This window comes from Cryptotermes secundus, unplaced genomic scaffold (assembly GCF_002891405.2).
Source record: "Cryptotermes secundus unplaced genomic scaffold, Csec_1.0 scaffold307, whole genome shotgun sequence".
Lineage (NCBI taxonomy): Eukaryota > Metazoa > Arthropoda > Insecta > Blattodea > Kalotermitidae > Cryptotermes > Cryptotermes secundus.
The window spans coordinates 1,228,341-1,244,753 of record NW_019738353.1 but is presented as its reverse complement, the minus strand read 5'-3'; positions in this window follow the sequence as shown (position 1 = coordinate 1,244,753).

Genomic DNA, 16,413 nt, shown 5'->3' with positions numbered 1-16,413 from the left:
CGCATGTCTCTCAATCCGAGCGTGGTAATTCTACATGACGTAGAAACAGGCGGGTTCGAAGTTCTTTTTATTGCTAGTGGGGTGGGACTAAGTCCCTTGTACTGCGGCCACTTCTGGCCTATTGTACCAGCCCCAGATGATAGGTGAGGGTGATTGTGGAGCAATTGGTGGAATGAAGATTGGCAGGGGAAACGGAAATACTCGGAGAAAACCTGCCCCAGCGCCACTTTGTCCATCACAAATCCCTGTTGACCAGAATCGGGATCGAACCCGGGCCGCCGCGGTGGGAAGCCGGCCACTAACCGCCTGAGCTATGGCACGGCCAAGTCAGACCTAACTTCAGTATTTTCAATATGAGCTGCCTATAACTAAAAAATAACCACACAGATTACTGACTTCTAAAACAGTATTATGACCATTATGAGAGGAGTGGTAACAATGCTCACATCAGAGTTCTTACTTCACCTAACGAGGAAGGCGCATGCGCATGTAAAAACGGAACTCTCAAGCTAACACCCCCTTCAAAAAATCAGGTATCACCTTTCCAGGAAAGAGCAGCCCGCAGATGCTCGGGTTTCAAGGCAGTTTTAATGAGCTTTCCTTTCAGCAAGAGCAGCGCTCATGATTTCACAAAATAGCGGCACGATATCTGCATGATCTTCCTAGAAGGCAACACGTATGCCTCTAAGCGGTGAGCATGTGTGTGCGTTTTATGGCAGCCAAGAAGAATGACAGCCCGCCCGTTCTTCTCGTGCTAACCACAGGGAATTCAAGGACACGGCTTGTAGAAACTCAGTCTCTACTTCACACACGTCCCAATTACAGAGAATCACCGGTTAAGGTTTGTTAGGAATATAATCCCTCTTTACTGTCACAGTACATTGTGCGGGCCATATGCGGTATGTTCTAATGTCAATGCTGGTGGTGCCTATAGTTACCATTGTCTTGATGGTTTAAAATCACGCCGATATAACTTACTGCAACGAGCACAGTCGTTGCTGTGCAATAGGAGAATCAACAAAGGGCAATTTCTAGGCAAAGGATCGGTAAACGTGAGTCTACAACATTACAGGAATGGCTAGAAACGATGTTTCCTGTTGGGTCCGCCCCGAGGCTTTATAACGAGGACCCCAGCAATTATTGAGAACAGATGACGAGTTCAGTTGATTTCTGGAAGGGAGGCTGAGAAAAGATGGCGCTATAGTTTAGCTGACAGTTGGCAACAGTTCTGCACGAGCGGCTGTGACAAGAAGACGTGAGTGCGGGAAACTGAAGAACCTGCACTATTAGAAGCTGTTTGTCAGGAAATGGTTGGTGAAGACACAGCAGGTTGGAAAACGCTCAGTGGGTGCTGTGGTGATTTGTGGACTGTGAAGATTAGCGACGGCGCTGTAATCGCTTGAAGTTCCGCGTCGTGTGTATAAGTGGTCAGTAAACCCAATTAGTCAATCCACACCCCGTCTATAACAGTGAAAACACTTGTACCGGCCTTCTGGTGAAAGTCTGTTGTACCGGGTCTGAAACAGGGACTGCCCGTCTGGTGCCTGGGACCAATGTTGTCCCCACCAGTACCCAGGTACATCCATGTCATTATCACATCGAGTTTTCAAAGCAAATTCCTCCTTCTCTCTGGGATGAAGTTCGTAGCCCACTCTAACAACAACACACGACACAAGAAACTCGGTAATTACGGCAGTAACGGTAACAAAGCATTGACCCGCGGACAGTTACGTAAGCGACGACAATGATACCAACTGTACGGTCATTTCTGAACCCCATAAATAAACAGTTTTGTCTTTCACTAAATGTACGTTGTCATACGAGGCTCCGTACCTAGATAATCATACAAATTGACGGCAATGTTCGTCATGTGAAAACAAGAGCAGTATATATCCAAGTTGCTGCTGAGTTCCGTTCAATTGAGGTAATGGTTGTCTGGGGTTCTACGTAGAATCATTTTGGTACGAAGGTTTCCATCTTCAAAGGAACAAAGTTCACTCTTCTACATACAAGATGGATGCACCTGGTTCTTCCAGAACGTCAATAGCTATTCACGAAATTACGCGCGTTCGTGTCCCGTTATCTGGAAGCTTACTGCATCGAGAACCTCAAATTTGCTTAGTTTAACCGGTGTGTCAGCTAAAACGACGGCACAGAATATCGAATAATGAACTACGATTATCTCATCTGTAGAAGTTCCCTGTTAGGTAGACAACACGGCTATGCAATGAGAAATGTTTCTCAAGGGAACGACTGCTGCTTTCAGTACTTATTTACCCACGCTTTATCAACTTCGCAGCTTGTGTATCAAACAACAGTACGATTAGGCTGATAAAAAAACTGGGAATGATGGGAAACGACTAGCTGAGGCCGAATTTGATATCAAAATATCGGGAGATTGCAATACAGCCGAAACGTCTATCTTATACTGCGACTTCTGCTGTGCATTTAAATCACAGACCAAAGCCGCCTACAAAGAACTGAATTCTTTTGGCATGAATATTTAATGATGGCCTACGATACACAATGGTAATTATACTGCCACTTGATTTAGCATTCAAAACTCTGCACTTTGCCCGCAAATATGTTCCGTATGATTCATACAATAAACTTAAATAATTCCCCTAAAGAGAATTAACTGACTGGTCTTAATCGAGACATTCTTTCTAAGGGGGAAAACGAGGTAAAGCTATTCCTGCACGTAACAGGCCGTGGAGACCCATAGGCTTGTGCGACGTCAAGGAGCCAACATTTTATAGACAATCGGCTCACAGATGGCTGTGAAGTTGTCATTCTTACGTGCAGGCCGCCCTTTACCCCCAGGAAGATCCCTGGTACTCATTTCTGTTAAAGGCTAAGTCGACTCCAGGGCAATAGTGTGGTTGAAAGGATTAAGCCAACGGAAAATTCCAAAGACCTAATCGGAAATCGAACCCGCGAACTTTCGACTTGTAGCATAGTGCCTCAACCAGCTACACTACCGCGTGCTTCTCTCTCTATGAGGTACGAAATTAATTTGTAAAAGCTGTCTAGATGGAATATATGTTCCAAAAGGTTAATATTCATGTAATAAGATTGTAGTGGGGGAATATTTATAACCGAACAGTTGAAGAGCTTAAGATTTCCCACTCTTGACCCCCATCATGCTTTTCGACTTCCTGCCTCAATCCTTCAAGTTTCCCGCTTCTTATTCTGATGTTTCTGCGTAGCGGTCATAAAGTTTCAATTATAACGCTTCGTTATGCTGCGCGCGTTCGGGTGGTGCCGTCCCATGCGCCTTTCTCACCTGTTAATGTCGTTGTTGAATGCAAATGCTACCTGGAACAGTCCACAAGATTACAACTTAGCGCCGGACTTTTTAGAGGAACATAAAGGGGACACGTTTGCCCACAGAAACACATCCAAAGAACACTTAACAGGATTTCAGAAACGAACTACTTCACTTTAGAAATTATAATAGAAATTCGTAATGCAAGAAATGAACTCCTCGCGGTTTCTTCTAAACCGTCTCCAGAAAGAAAATTTCGCTCAGGTAGTCAAGGAACTAACTGCTCACCGCCATAGCTCAAGCGATTAGTCGCTGCCTTCCCACCGCGGCGACCCGGGTTCGATCCCGGGTCTGGTCAAGTACGATTTGTGGTGGACAAAGTGGCGCTGGGGCGGGGTTTCTCCGAGGACCTCGGTTTCCCCTGCCCATCTTCCTTCCACCCAATTCTCCATCATCATAATCACGCGGGGCAGGCTACAATAGGCCAATCAGTGGCCGCCGTGCCGAGTGGACCCAGTTGGACTCCCCCCCCCACTAAGCGAATTTAAAAAAAAAATATCCCAAACCAAATTATTGTAATCCGCCACTGGTTCCCAATCCCGTTCATGACCTCACACCATGTTTCTCTGTCATTATTTTGGTCCACCTTAGCCTGAATTTCGTAACTGGTGTTTCCGAACGGAATCCTACAATGGCCTAGGTTTCTTAGATATCCCGTTCCTGCTACATGCCCACATTATCTCATGGCCGTTGTTTGATCACAGTAATAACACTGGTTCCGAGTGTAAACTATGAAGCTCCTCACCAGGCGCTGTTCTCCAGGCGGGTGCTGTGTCGCCTCCTTCAAGTTCAAATATTTCCTTCAGCATAATCTTATTTAAGAGAACGACCCGTTGAAATCCACGACAAATTGAATATATTAACACAGGAATCGTATTCGCTACAGGCTGATTCCAGATAAAGCTATTCCTTACTAGAAGAAATGCAAACGAGCAACACGGCGGCGCAATTCGTGCACAACAGCTTACAGTAACATAGTTATTCCAAATAATGTATAATCACTGCATCACTAATTCAGGCAATGTCGGAAAAGAGTACACCTCTAATTGATCAACACATTGCAGTGATATAACAATACCAGGTGGTATCGGAAAGTTCCCGAACTGTTATTGTTGTAACTGCTTTGGTGAAAGAAGATGAGAGGGGAGGCCAAGGTCACACTTCCGCAAGTCTATCACGTGACACGGCTCTGTGAATATGTTTTCTTTTTGCATGAGTGTTTTTTCGACTTCGTGTTTCATTTGGTCTGCGATGGATGGCAAACTCAAGCAAAGTGTCCGCATCAATTTTGGGATGAAATTCGATAAATCCGTTACCGAAACCCTTTAAATGCTTCGTGAGGCTTTTGGATAACATGCTTTAAGCCAGAAAGCGGGTTTTGGATGGTATTCAAGTTTCAAGGCCGGTCAAGTGTCAGTTGAGGATGATGAACGTTCAGGGCTATCATGCACCAGCAAAACGACAGAAAATGTCGAAAACATTTGAGAACTTATCCATGAAGACGGTCACCGAGCAATCCATGAGCTCGTAGATGCTGCTGGGATCAGTTATAGAGTTTGATAGTAGATCATAACAGAAAATTTGAACATACGCTGCATTGCCGCGAAGTTTGTTCTCTGACTCGTGACAAAATATCGAAAACAGCGGGACGTAATCGTGTGCCTTGAGCTAAGTGAGAAGGCTAACGAGGACTCAATTTTTATGAGTATCTCTAGGATAATAACGGATCACGAAAATTGGATTTACGGTTATGATCCAGAAACAAAACAACAATCGTCACAGTGGAACAGTCTACAATCACCAAAAGCAAAAAAGGCGCGGCATGTCCGGAGTTCAACAAAAAGAGCATGCTCATTGTTTTTTCGGCGTGAAGGGTATTGTTCGCCGTGAATTTGTGCCTCCAGACACTGCGGTCATCTCTGACTTTCGCTGTAATGTTTTGAGACGCTTGAAAGAAAATGAGCGACGAAAAATACCGGAACTTTGGCGCAACCACAACTGGTTTCCTCATCATGACAACGATCCCGCCCGCACCTTCCTGAGAACCACAGAGTTTGTGACTAACAACAACAAGGTTATCGTTCCCAATCCCCCTTACTCGCCGGACCTATCCCCCCCCCCCTGTGATTTCGCTTTATTTGCCGAATTTAAAATGAAACTGAAAGGACGACATATTGAAACTGTGTCTGACACCCAAAGGCAACCACAAGGGGTAGTCGACAGCATTAAGGAAAATGACTCTCACCGTACTTTAGAAGCGTGGGAGAAACTATTGGATCCCTGTTCACGTTTTAAGGGATATTATTTTGAAGATGGCAGCCAAAATTGAGTAAGTTAAGCCAGATTATTTTGACTCAGTCGACCGTATCAGTGAAGTTCGAAACAATATTGACCGACAAATTAATACAAAATCTCTACAGGCCTTCTGTTAGGATACATTCCCCAGCTGAGTTTCAAGCCATATCCAACATATTCCTGCTTCTCTCCCCAGTAGGTTCTGTTATCGAGGTGACTAATAGCATCGGGCACTCACACATATCACAATCAATAATATCATTCTGTTGCTGAATATACTTGAAATTAACAGCAGCCATATACGACGAGGTTTTATTCAGATATGTCCCATGCTATTCACGCGGATGTAAATTCAGGGAAATATACATGTAAGGGTTTCTTTAGAGTGGGGTGAGACTGAGTTCACTCGACATGTCAGCCACTATTTGGCCTACTGTACCAGCACCGGATGAAGATGATTAGTGTGGAGCAATTGGTTGAATGAAAATTTGGAATTTAAACCGAAGTACTAGGAAAAAAGCTTGACCTACTGCCACTTTGCCCATCAAAATCCCATATAGCCTGACCCGGGCTTGAAACCGGGCCACCTAGGTGGGCACGACCAGCTGTACACGTATACTGCCGGCGCCGTATTGCCTACAGACGTGTGAAATGTCTATCACGTTGGGTTCAGGTCAAACTCTGAGCACTGTTTTACTGAACTTGTCTATACGGACGTCCTCTGCGTTTACGTCTCGAAAGGAAGTTTCCAAATATTCATAAACTAAGTCACAGTCCAGGGCACTTATTGACGACACTTCAGAGATCCTATCTAGCCATCCGTCTGTCCATCCATCCAGCCATACACCCACCCGGGGCCCACCTACCTACCCACCTACCTACCTATGTATGGCTCTACAGCCCTTTATTTGACCTTGGCCGCTCTTTCCATTCCCTTATCTTTTATAAAATCTGTATGACTCCTTGTAGGGGATCAGCTCGTCGCAAGGTCGCCACTTGCACACAGGACAGCACAAACACAGAATAAACACACACATACATCAATGCCTCCAATGAGAATCGAGCCCACGATCCCAGTGCTTGCGCGGGTGAAGAAAGTTCATGTTTTATACCGCGCGGCCACTGTCATGGGCTTCACATGTCCACATCAAGATATTACTTATATTCACAGAAGGGACATGCCACGCTGAAACAGAAGAGTGTTTGCTCGTTCGTGTTGCAGCTAGACAATTCGTTGCTATGGGAACTTTAAACTGTGTATTCTTAAGAGTCCTCATTTCACTCGTTATAAAACTTTTTACACAGAGGGATGCACACGTGTTTACATATAATTCTTGGGCCTGACTGCGCTTATCTCTGTAGAAATGTCTACGAAGTATACCAAGTACACCATAACTTTGCATGCAAAATACAACCTCGTTTCCAACGAATATCGCAACCAGTAAAAATTTTAAAAATGTCAAAATTGAGGCTCTTCAAACGGTGACCCTATCTTGTATGTTTACTTGTCTAACCTCACAGATGTTTACCGACGTTTCGGAGAAGTATAATGCATCTTAAAGACCTCTGTTTTCTAGAACTTGGCGCTGTGCGGTCCTGTATATCAATGTCAAAGTTTCCAGAGGGTCCTGCTGTTTCCATTTCCATCTTAATCTACCTTGAAGAGGGAGGCAGCAAGTGCCTCGAAAACATTAATAATTTACCAAACTACATATTGTCACATCGCAAAGACACGTGATCTTCACGTGCATCGCAGTGAGAACTGAAGAATCTTCAGTTTTTTATATCTGGAATGAAGAGCGTTTGCCGTCACTAAGGCGATGCTTACATTGCTAATCCTAAGCACTGTGTGTCAGTATGCCAAACGCGACAGTTGCACGCCTTCCTGGCTCCATTATGTGCATCAGTTGCTCACTCATTCACAGGTCTGTCAGTTACATTGTGCTGCTCCTCTGACACTAGAACAGCTTCAAAATTCCTACATCCTGCCACATCCGAGCTTACAATACGAATTAGTTAAACATGTACACACCGATTTGTCGTGCTCACTGCTGTAGCAGCTCCAACTGAGCTGAGCTGCGCAGACGCTGTGACTGTAACATTACCACTTATTTCGACAGAAAGCCAGCTTGCGTGGTAAAGCTTCCGAGGTGCATTGGGGATGGCAGGGGAGATTCTTTCTCTTATTACTCAGTCACTCCCAGCAAACTTAAGGGTACTTCTTAAAATTGGCCACGGCCGAAGCTTTGTCACATGTTTTCTATTTTATCATTCGCCATCGTACCAGCAGAACATATATAGCGTCGATGAAGAAAGCAGTCTTCTGGGATTTGGCACCGTGTATATGTGGTGTTAACCGACGTTTCGGAGGAACGTATCGCCTCCATCTTCAGGGTAGAAGAAAATATAAGAATTCTGCAAGCGAAGAGACCGTGAGAACCGGTAAAAGCAGACTGTTATATAATTCTTATTTTCTTCTACCCTGAAGATGGAGGCGATACGTTCCTCCGAAACGTCGGTTAACATCACTTATACACGGTGCCAAATCCCAGAAGACTGCTTTCTTCATAGTCACCGCCGTGAAAGACTCAAATCTATCATATATAGCGTCGTTAAATAAACTGTAAGTGAATGGCTTCTCTGTGCGTGAATTCGTACCAACATGACAAAACAGGATTTAATTCACAGGCTCCATTTCTTTCAGAAGAGAAAATCACAATGGTTACCATAAGTACCACCAGCTTTCATATTCATGAGCATTCTTTTTTCCCCACAGGGTCCATTTGGGTCTTTCTTACGATTTTCAGAAAAGGCAGTGACTATTTTCCTAAACAGCATTAGCTGACTTTCCTCTGTAATGAAGAGGAAGTGTGTTTTCTGTGGGGTACGAACTGAATTCTTAAATATTACTAGTCATGTCGACCAATCCCCTACGTCGGTCAGAGTAGTAAGACAGAAAAATTTGGTCGTGGGTTCCAGCGGGGCCCGGAACCGAGAATGATTTTACTGGCGAAGACCAGTGGCAATTTACCACAAACCGAAACTTACGTTGGACCAAATCAAAAGCCCGAAGAAAATGATACGACCATTAAGAAGAAGATTACAGTGATATCTGGTATTTCGATAATTGGTTGAGCAATCAACCTTATAAACATTCGAAAATATTTGGAAGACATTAAGAATAAAGTCACTAAAACTCAAGAATTATGCGAGCGTACAGACCTCCGTGTATGCATGCATGAAAGTCTTTATAAGACAAATCAACAAGGCAACAGCATAGATAGGGAAAAAGTCAGGTTTCTTGCTGGCTATAAGTCACTTTGTATCCGGAAAGTCTTACCACAGTTTCCCAAAGTTTATCTCGGTCCTAGAGAAAATTCTGAGACAGTACCCATGCCTAACACGCAGTCTCCTCAACGCTTAAGTCGAAATTCCAACGGAATTCAGTAAAGCCCCTGCTCAAATTCTTTCCTCTTCTCACTATGAAGTTCACTTCCTAACGCTTCACCTTCTTAAATTCCCAACGCTTTACCCTTTCTCAAGTTTAACTTTACTAGGAGCAGGAGCGGGCATTGCTTAAGCATCTAGGTCGGTAACGTTTATTGTTTCACCTTGCAAAATGTGTCCCTCATCATTCCCCTGCTCAACATCCTCTCCTCTTTGTTTCTTTCCCTTCTTCTTCTCCTCTTCCGGGTTCCAAAGGGCTAAATACAGGAAGGAAGTTGTTAAGTAACTTGTACCGAAGGTAACAGTGAGCCGGGGAGAGATTATTAAGTACACATTCCCTTAGGCTCCGGTTTGGGCAACATCAGTCAGAAATTCACACCGTCATGAGGAGATTATTCAAGTCTGGTGCTCTACGAGAAAAGCAGTTCAGCCTTACAATGAGGAGTTTTTTTCTTTGCAGTTTACTTCGAACAATTTCATCCTAAAAGCAAAGTTAGTTTTAGCGAAGTCATCAGCTTATACTGTTTACCTAATCAGTTACTTTCATAAATATGACTTCATTATCAAAATTTGTCGGAGATTTCTAATATGGACGCAGTATCACTGAAGCTTTTCAAACTTTGCCACTTCACAATATTTCTGCTTATTTCTATCCGTTCAATTGAATCTGTGTGCAGGTCTGTTCACCGAGTTTCTTTGCTAATTAACTAGTACGTGAACTTTATTCGCAGCGAGAACAATGCTACTTCTTCAGGATCTCCTCTTGTTCTGTGTTCCTTCTAAGAGTCTCTCACAAACTATCTGTCTCCAATGAAAAGAGTCCTTCTTGTCTAGAGTCTAGATATTCTTCTCCGTTGATGGAACCCGAAGTTTCATTCCTGTGTTAACAAAAGCCCACCAATGGACCCTTTCCTGAGCCATATTAAACCTGATACTTTTCAAAATTATTTCCAAAAATTAGGGACTAATTAGAGGCTAATACGGAACGTACAGGAAAATACTTACTGAGTGGCTCCATGTACAATAGACCAATCAGTGGCCGCCGGGCCGAGTGGACCCAGCTGGACTCCACCCCTCACTAGCGAATTAAAAAAAAAAAAATTACAGAGTGGGCTCCGCATCCCAGAACAGCGGATTTATATATAAAAAAGCGAGTCATTAAGTCAATAAGTGGAAAAATTGTCCGAATACTAAATTACAGTATTTGTGCATATTTACATGTCATTTTTCATTTGTATCTTCTGTAAACCACTGGATATGTAAACATATGTCCTGGAGACACATGTAACATTTAAAATGACGTAAATTTAAAGCAAAATAATTTGTTTACTTCAAACAGAGAAATGTTGATACTAGAAATAACAGTTTTGATCTGCAATAAATTTGATTTCACATATATAATGGAGAATTTAAAGAGGATGAACTGATGTTGGGGTGATTTGAGTTTGGGATGACTTGAGTTTGAAAGCTTCGAATCGTGAATTTAACCTAAACAATTCCACCTTAGAGAAAATACACTGCGCATCCATTACAAAGACCAAACGACTAATGTTGTTTACGGAAATATAATCGCTGTTTAATCCGACAATTATATCGCATAAACATACTGTGTCGAAAAAATGTAGAATTATTTTAATATCAAGCAGCTAGTTGATATATTAGGCACCGAGCTCTGAGAGATTACAGCGGCTCCGGCCCCTAACAAGATATGAGTGCCTAAGGCATCTCCTCTTCTGTACGTCCCGTACAAAAGAAACAGCAGAGCTGAGGCATGGAAACATCGGGTAAAAGCAAATTACACGTAGTCTATATCTTAGTTGCTACATAGAATTCCATAGACATTTCCTGGGAAGGGATGCATTCTGTGGAAAGAAGGAAAAGTTTTAAACGAAGGTTCGACAAAACGCCCTTCTGGGAGACAAACTGAATTACCGTAAGGGCGACGCAGTCAGACTTCGACTGTGGCTAATTCGCCCACGATAAATATGAGCAGGCTTCCGAAGTGACCACTGACCACCTGTAAGTCAGTCAACACGCCAGTTAGTAATAACTGGAGCAGGTGTCCCGGGTCTCATCAAGTGGGATTTGTGGTGGACAAAGTGGCGCTGTGGCGGGTTTTCTCCGAATACTTCGGCTTCCCCTGCCAATCTTCATTCCACCAAATTCTCCATCACCATACTCACCCGGGGCAGACTACAATAGGCCAATCAGTGGCCGCCGTGCCGAATGGACCCAGCTGGACTCCACCCCTCACTAAGCAAAAAAAAAGTGTCCATGCAGGGCTCCAGCTTGGTTTCCTAGTGTGGTGATTGACGGCAAGTTATGAAATGTCTCAGTAAACGTTCGTGGTCCCTTTTAAACAACTGCCTCTGGAGAGTGAGTAAAATCACGAAAATTTTCTAATAAAGTTTGCAGTCGAGCCTACAGGTGGGACTTGAACACTGTCCTCACAACATGAGAGTACCTGTAACATCAGATGTCACATTTAGCATGTCAAGTCAAGGTACGCGGGTTCAAACCCGGGGGAGGTCGTGGAATTTTTAAGGGCGGAAAAATTCAGGGAACAAGTCCTCCGGAANTAATAATAATAATAATAATAATAATAATAATAATAATAATAATAAAATAGCATGTCAATTGCAGTAAGAAATTTTGTTGAGGTAGTTTGGGCTATGATATCCATTACGCTGCGAAAGCAGACACCTTTAGTAAGAACATTCTAAAATTGTTATTCTCGTTCATTATTCTTACACACTTTCGAGATTCAGACCTTTACCTACGTTGTTGTATGGGTGTGAAACTTGGTTTCTTTATATCAAAAGAATATTACGCTGTCAAGGAAAGCATGCCGGGCCTAAAAGTGGGGATATTACGGGTCTCAAGATCTCCTGTGTGTAACGGACGTGAAAACCTGCAGCTAAGAGACCACCTGGAAGACCTACGATTAGATGGGAAGATTATATTTAAATGGATCTCAGGAAGTACGATGTGAGGACAGATCCATCAGGCTCTTGTGAACACGGTAATGAACCTTCACGGTCCATAAAACGCGAAGCACTGAATTAACTGAGCGACTATGAGCTTCTCAAGTAGGAATTCGCTCATTACACTTCCTCATAGCAGTCAGGTGAAGCTAAATTTTAGTCACAGTTTTATGTATGTATTTACACTTGCCGAAAAAATTTATATTCTGACATCGTAATTAATATTGTATGAAAACGCAGATTCCGATATTGATATAGAGCTGTAGAAGTGTAGACTGTACTGCCGACGTTTCGGATATCCTCTCTCCATTTTCACTATATATTTCCCATATTCGATTTTCGGCTGGAAACAGTAAAAATCTCCGAAACGTCTACAATACAACCTACATTTACAGGGTCCTGGTACCACAAGATAGGATCTACCTCCAATGACTCTCATGTAAATACAAAACCTGTTATAATTATTTAATATTAATTCATACGTGAAGTCCACATTCAACACTAATATCAAACCGGATGGCCCCAGTTATACGTAGTCAGTTAACGGCAATAAGTCACGTAGTTAAGCCCTTAGTGTTGCTCTGTGTGGCTTTAACGTACTAAAGTCATTCATTTCGCCCACACAGTGTTTGTGGCTTCCAATAGATTCTCGCAATAAACAGTGAGTATTTCCATTATCAGCATCAACCCACTGCCCTTTGTACCGCAAATACGTGTTTTCTGTGAGGCAGGAACTGAGGACGGAAACACATCCAGTTACCGAAACGTCGTGTTTTCTATTCTCTAGACTACTGGACGATGTAATAAGTTCCAAAACCCAGAAATTTTGTGTGTTATACAATATAGTCAGAACCATTTAAAACCTACTTGATTTTTTTAATATTATCACCATGCCTACAGAACCTGTTGGAACAGCCTCGTGTCGCCAGCGCTGGGCTATCAATTGAGTGGTGAAAGAACTGCATCGGAATATAAACCCGTGATCCTCTTCAGTTATCCTAATGACTTGAGCGGGAAGTGCCTGGAGCCTTTAACCTTTTGTATTACTCGGGGTATTGGCCACTGCAATCCTCTTAAGGCCTCATAACAATTTCACGTAAACCTGCAAGCGACGGGAGGCTTCACTGTAAACTTTGTGAACTGATTTACCTTGTGATAAAGAGGGGTGGATGGGGGGGGGGGCTTTAGCCATTCCCTGGTGCCCTGAGTAAATTTCAATTTCAGAACGGTCGAACAATGACCTCACACAGGGCCCAGCATTCATTAGTCGCCAGGACAAGAGAGGGCACGTTTCACGTTCCTCATGTAAGAACATCGGGGTTTGCGTATATTTATAACTACTTAATGCACTGTGGTAACTATGTGTACCACCTTATTTAACAATAAAAAGTACTCTGCATTTTCCCATGCAGTGTATATATGCTTCTTTCAATTGTGCCAAAGTTTCAGATTGTAATGTAAGAGACCTCAGTTCGTGAGCTCCCAACCAGCAGAAGTTGCAAGGCAGTTTCAGAGAAGTAATTCACTTATGTTACTTACAGTTTTTATCGAATGAGGCTGCCATCAATTCAGGAGAACTGTACTATGGTTAATGATTAAATAATTGTAAAGGACATGGACGGTTGTTGCATAAGCCTACCATGCTTTTTCAAAATAAGGAAAACAGGCTAAAATTATTTGAACTCCCAGCACTGGATGAATGGATTTGTTTAATGTTCCAGTTGAAATCAATCTGTATTATTCTAAACCAAATTCGCGTGAATTATCCTATAATTTCCTGCACTTATAGGCTTACAAGCTTCGTGACTGGAACACAAGAAAGCGATAAAGTTCGGAGGTCGGGACGCGCAATATCTCAAGCGGTTAGTCGCTAACTTCCCTCCGCGGCGGCCTGGGTTCTATCTCGGGTCTGGTCAAGTGGGATTTGTGGTGGACAAAGTGGCGCTGGGGTAGCTTTTCTCCGAGTACTTCGGTTTCTCCTGCCAATCTTCATTCCACCAATTGCTCCACAATCACCCTCTCCTACATCTGGGGCTGGTACAATAGGCCAGAAGTGGCCGTAGTACAAGGGACTTAGCCCCACCACACTAGCAATTTAAAAAAAAAAAAGTTCGGAGGTCACAGCTGCCCGCCTAAGGGTGGGCCTTGTCACTGTGTACGTTAAGTCAAGCATCAGCGACAAGTTTGGAAAACTGTACTCCTTACCTTAGTGCACAAAGTTTGCACATAAGATGCTTGTTTCTCAGGGTCCTGAGTTCGCATAAGATGCATGTACCAAAGCACTTATATTCGATGCCGTAGCCACTTCGGTTACTATCGGGGAGCCGGGATAGCGACTGTCTATCTGCTGCACGACCGAGAGGTCGCAGTTCGAGTCCCGGTAAAGGTAAGATTTTTCTCCTCTCCACGTCGTCGAGATCGGTTCTGTGGTCCACACAGCCTGATACACAATGGGTAACCGCGGCTCTTTCTCTGAGGCTTAAAGCAGCCAGGGCGTGAAGCTGACCACTAACGTCCAACTACTGCTCAAGTCAAGAATAAGTAGATCTATATATCCACTTCCCCATACGTCTTCATGAAGCAGTGCTTTCTTTGATTAATACAAATCGTTTTCCTTCATATGGTTACCGTGGTTACCACCTGTTACCATAATAATCGTATTTTAGTAGCAGCGTTAGTGTCGCTCCCATCTCGCAAGTTCGTGTCTCTACCAAAAGCAGGAAATTAAAACCCTGTATTTAGGGTGATCTCTAATGGCACAGCGTTTAAACTCCGTCCGGATTTTCTCCAGATGAATGTGAGGCGGACACTCGGACACCCGGACATGAACATCCCAATGTGACTGTGCATTATAAGTGTCCGAGGATTTACACATCAGTACCAAGAAAGGTGCTGTGTTTATGAGGCAGTTGGCATTGCTGTTTGCTGAATAATTCAAATGATACATTTATCCTCTTCCCTTCTACAGCTCTCTCTTCATTCACAGTTAGCGGCTACGTCATTTTTCTTTACGCCAAGCATGAAAAGAAGCTTCGCTGCCGCGGATGTGACGTATTAATACCAGTGGTGTTGATTGATGGCACCCAGGGCAAAGGCACGCCCAGAACTGGTACTTTGCAGCCAGATAAGAAACCGCAAGGTTGCCTAGGCTCAAGATACGCTGATGGCTGCGTACATTTAGCATCCTGCGAGACAGGAAACAGTTAACCAGAATGCACATCTGCCAAGCCACGCACGTTACTGCATCCGGACACGTCAAATTCAGCCTCTAAGGACTGCACCCTCAAGTCACTCACATTTCTCTTCAGAATTAGCTTCTGAACTACGCAGCATTCGGAGGGGCAAGAGTTTTCTCCTTTCCCCGTCGTCCAGATCGGCTCCAGTGGGTACTGAGGAATTTTCTATGAAGGTAAAGCGGCCGGGGCGTGAAGCTGACCACTCACCTCCAACTACTGCCGACGTTAAGAATACACTGACATATACATCCACTGCCTTATACGTTTCTATTATTAAAGGTGCACCTGTGCTTAACTAATTAAGCAATACGCCATAAAGGCGTATGGAGGAGCAAATGTATAGACCCACATTTTCTGACCTCAGCACTAGCTGGAGGTGAATGGTCAGCTTCATGTCTAGGGCGCTTTACCCCGGAGAAGGAGACCCCGGTACCCATTGGATCGGAGGTGTGGGCCCCAGAGCCGGTCTGGACGACGTCGAGAAGAGAAAATTCTTGCCCTTACCAGGACTCGAACTCCGACCCTTCTGTCGTCCAGCCAGTAGCCGGTCGGTATACCGACTGCGCTACCTCGGCTCCAATTTTACATTTTTTTTATTGCTAGTGGGGTGGGACTACGTCCCTTGTAGGGGCCGCGCCATAGCTCAAGCGGTTAGTCGCTGGCTTCCCACCGCGGCGGCCCGGGTTCGATCCCGGATGTGGTCAAGTGGGATTTGTGGTGGACAAAGTGGCGCTGGGGCTGGTTTTCTCCGAGTACTTCGTTTTCCCCTGCCAATCTTCATTCCACCAACTGCTCCACAATCACCCTCACCTATCATCTAGGGCTGGTACAATAGGCCAGAAGTGGCCGCAGAACAAGGGACTAAGTCCCACCTCCATTAGCATTAAAAAAAATAAAAAAGTCCCTTGTACTGCGGCTACTTCCGGCCTATTGTACAAGCCCTAGATGATAGGTGAGGGTGATTGTGGAGCAATTGGTGGAATGAAGATTGGCAGGGTAAACCGAAGTACTCGGAGAAAACCTGCCCCAGAGCCACTTTGTCCACCACAAATCCCACTTGACGAGACCCGGGATCGAACCCGGGCCGCCGCGGTGGGAACCCAGCAACTAACCGCTTGAGCTA